The sequence below is a fragment of the Octodon degus genome, unplaced genomic scaffold, assembly GCF_000260255.1.
Source record: "Octodon degus isolate 3935 unplaced genomic scaffold, OctDeg1.0 scaffold00075, whole genome shotgun sequence".
Lineage (NCBI taxonomy): Eukaryota > Metazoa > Chordata > Mammalia > Rodentia > Octodontidae > Octodon > Octodon degus.
The window spans coordinates 11,853,870-11,857,434 of NW_004524651.1; the positions used below are offsets into that span (position 1 = coordinate 11,853,870).

Consider the following 3,565-nt stretch of genomic DNA (forward strand, 5'->3'; position numbering starts at 1 on the left):
CTATTCCTGTGTTCTTCCATGGAGGGCCCAGCGTCTCACTTTTTACCTGCAAGTAGTTAAATCAAGGTAGTTTTCTAAACAAGGAATTTAAGGGCCAGCGAGATAACTCAGCAGACTAAGCACCTGCTTAGGCAAGCACAAGGACCCAGGTTTGGTCCCCAGTATACATGCCATGCCAGTCCTTCTCCCAAACCCGCTGAGCTGGCCACTGAGACCCAGTGTGGTGGTGCAGGCCTGTAATCCCAGTGCTGGGAAGGCTGAAAACAGGAGGATCACTGCGAGTCCAAGCTGTATAGCAAGGCCCTGCACCAAATACATAAAATAAATAATAAAAGGAATTTAGGTGCTTTAAAGTACTGTGAATACATGTAATACATAGGGTATACAATTTAAAGCCAGCCAGATAGTTCAGCAGATTAAAGTGCCCACTTAGGCAGATGTAGGGATGGGGGTTCGATCCCTGGTGTGCCTTGCTGGCCCTGCGCCCCAGGGCATGCTGAGACAGCGACTGAGACCGGGCACGGTGATGCATGCCTGTAATCCCAGTGCTTGGCAGGCTGAAAACAGGAGGATCGCTACAAGTTGGATCTGTATAGTGAGACCCTATAGACCCTGTACTAAATACAAAAAAATATATATGGTATACAATTTAATACCATATAGTTATATACATTTGCACATGAATTATATAATATACACATATAATACAGTGTATGTATAAAATTATGTGTATAAATAGAACACGAAATATACATTACATACATACATGTGTGTTTAAATTCTCAATACATATTATCTGTATACAGATGAGCACATATGTGTGTATGTATAAGGTCCCACTATACATATTCATCTATGTACATCTTAACCATTTACATTAGCAAGTGGGTGAATCTTACACTCCTGCTTCATGTGTCATTTTTTATCATGTTATTTTGTGTGTGTGTCTATAAGGTTATGGATTGAACGCAGGGCTTCTTACATGCCACCAATGAGCTACGTCCTACTCTTACTAGTTTTAAATTATAAAAAGATCAAGGGGAGGGGTGCTGGTTAGCTCAGTTGTTTAAGTGCCTGCTTATGCAAACACAGCCAGGCGCAGGATACCTCAGTTGGATCCCTGGCTCCACATGCCTTACCAGACCCGCCCTGAAGGCAGCTTGAGCCAGCCCCCCCCCCAACAAAAAAAAAAATCCTCAACTTTTAGGGCTGGCCAAATAGCTCGGCAGATTAAAGCGCCTGCAAGCAGGCACAGGGGCCGGGAGTTTGATTCCTGGGCCTGCAGTGCTGGCCTCACTCCCAGGGTGTGCTGAGCAATTGAGACTGGGCATGGTGGCGCGCAACTGTAATCCCAGCTCTTGGGAGGCTGTAAACGGATCACTACGTAGGTGGATCACTACAAGTCATCACTATGTAGGCGGATCACTACAAGTCTGATCTAGTAGTAAGACCTGGAACACCCTGTAGACCCTTCCCTAAAATACAAAAAAGTGAAAAATACAATAAATTATAAAAAGATCTGACCAAAACCCTTCTATTAGCTCATCTTGATTTCCTCTTCTCACCTTTTGATTTCGGCACAGCCACAGAAGCCCCTCTGCGACTGCCACTGCTCCCATCTGGTAGAGTGTTTTGTTTAGAAAATGTAAGGCTGGTGAGCGGGAAATGCACCAATTTATCCGCACACCACCTCAACCAGAGAAGAAGATGCTAATTAAAGTGAAGACACTGACCGGAAAGGAGATTGAGATTGACATTGAACCCACAGACAAGGTGGAGCGAATCAAGGAGCGTGTCAAGGAGAAAGAGGGAATCCCGCCACAACAGCAGCGGCTCATCTATAGCGGCAAACAGATGAATGATGAGAGGACAGCAGTGACTACAAGATTCTAGGTGGTTCTGTCCTCCACCTGGTGTTGGCTCTGAGAGGAGGAGGTGGTCTTAGGCAATGATGAGTCTTCCCTCCTCTGTACCTCCCTACCCTGTCGCTCATAGTGAAGTATATATTCTGTCACTGGCTGGGACACATGAGCCGTTGCCTCCTGTCTTGGCTGCCCTGTGTTGTGTATTTACAGATGGGAGACTGAGGACCCCAGGATGCAGTGTTCCTGGCCCAACGGGCCTTTGCTGACTAGTGGGTTTTAGTTTGCAGTCCTGTGCACTTCCCTCTTATGGCTGTGTCCCTGATTGCCAATAAAATATTTCCTAGCCTTCTGGAAAAAAAAAAAAAAAAGAAAAAGAAAATGTAAGGCTGGTAATAGTCACGCCACGTTTATTCAACTACTCATTCTAATAATCCAGCACCTGCACTGGAATTCCAGATTGGATCCTGCAGCAGTTAGGTGAAAGAAGTTGTGCCCACATCTGCACAGCCTGGGCCCCAGACGGACACGTGACAGCCCCACGGCAGGACGCAGGCCCCAAACCCTCTCTCTGCCTTGCACGACAGCGCCGCTGCTGCATCAGCAGAGCAACCCAGGGGAAAATCACTGCGGTTAAAAGAAACTGCTGGCTTATGGATTTTTTCAGACTTACAATTCTCCTGTTCTTTTGACAGTGTTAGTTCTGCTTAGGTGGCAAAGTGGCTTTCACCAAAGAATGAGTTCAGCCTTGTCCTGTGTGCAGGCACTTAAAGAAAGAGGTTAGGTAAAATGACTGCAGTCACAGCACCAGGCTAGGCGAAAACCACAGGCTTTCAGATGAGACTTAACATACACACACACACACACACACACACACACACACAATGGAAAATTTCTGTACACTAAGAAGAAAAAGCCCTTAGAAACACGCATCTGAGCAACATCCTCTCTATTCCTTGGGGGCGTTCTCAAGAAAAGCAGGGCTGCAATCAAACCCGTGGAGGCAGCATAGTTAGCAAGCCGAGTTAATTTTGGATTTAGAAGCGCGGCCTTGAGTATCAAGGAGAATTAGGACTCCTCAGCCGCAGTAAAGTTTAGCAGTCAAGATGAAAAAAGGGAAAACTAATAAGCAAAAATAAATTTATGGGCAAAAAATATAAATAGGAAACAAAAATGAATGACACAGTTACCCCCCCAAAAAAAATCTCACGAAGACATGCTAAGCACACACAGCTGCTAGAGCTAAGCATAGAGAACACACGAAACAAAATGAGAGTCTCTGGTGTCTCCACCAGCTGACTGAAGACTGCTTTGTGCTGTTACACAGAAACCAGAAAATCAAGGTATGAACACCAGGTCCTCAGCCGAGGTGTTCTCATGGGCACTGGCTCTTCCAGTGGGTAACGTAAGCTACCCTCGAGGGGGAGTGGCTGTCCTGGGGACCAACTCCCCTTCACCTCTTCAGAGTGGGTCATGTTACTGAGCCCTGTCCTTGTACCCACTGATGCTTAAGGTTAGCTTTACTTCGTGAGGGAATCTGAATCTTCATACATTAAACGACTAGAAATAGAAACAAAACAAACTTTTGCCAAATCTTTAGAGGTTACTTGTTTGCATATTGTTTAAAATCAAGCTTTATTTAAAAAAAAAAAAAAAAAAACAACTGTTGTATTAAACCAGAGGGAGAAAGGGTTTTTTTTTTT

At 45.0% G+C, this 3,565-nt stretch overlaps 1 pseudogene; it reads left to right on the plus strand.

The window, feature by feature from the left end:
* Window positions 1-1,679: 1,679 nt before the first annotated feature.
* On the plus strand, window positions 1,680-2,218 carry LOC101587591 (annotated as a pseudogene).
* The last annotated feature ends 1,347 nt before the right edge of the window (window positions 2,219-3,565 follow it).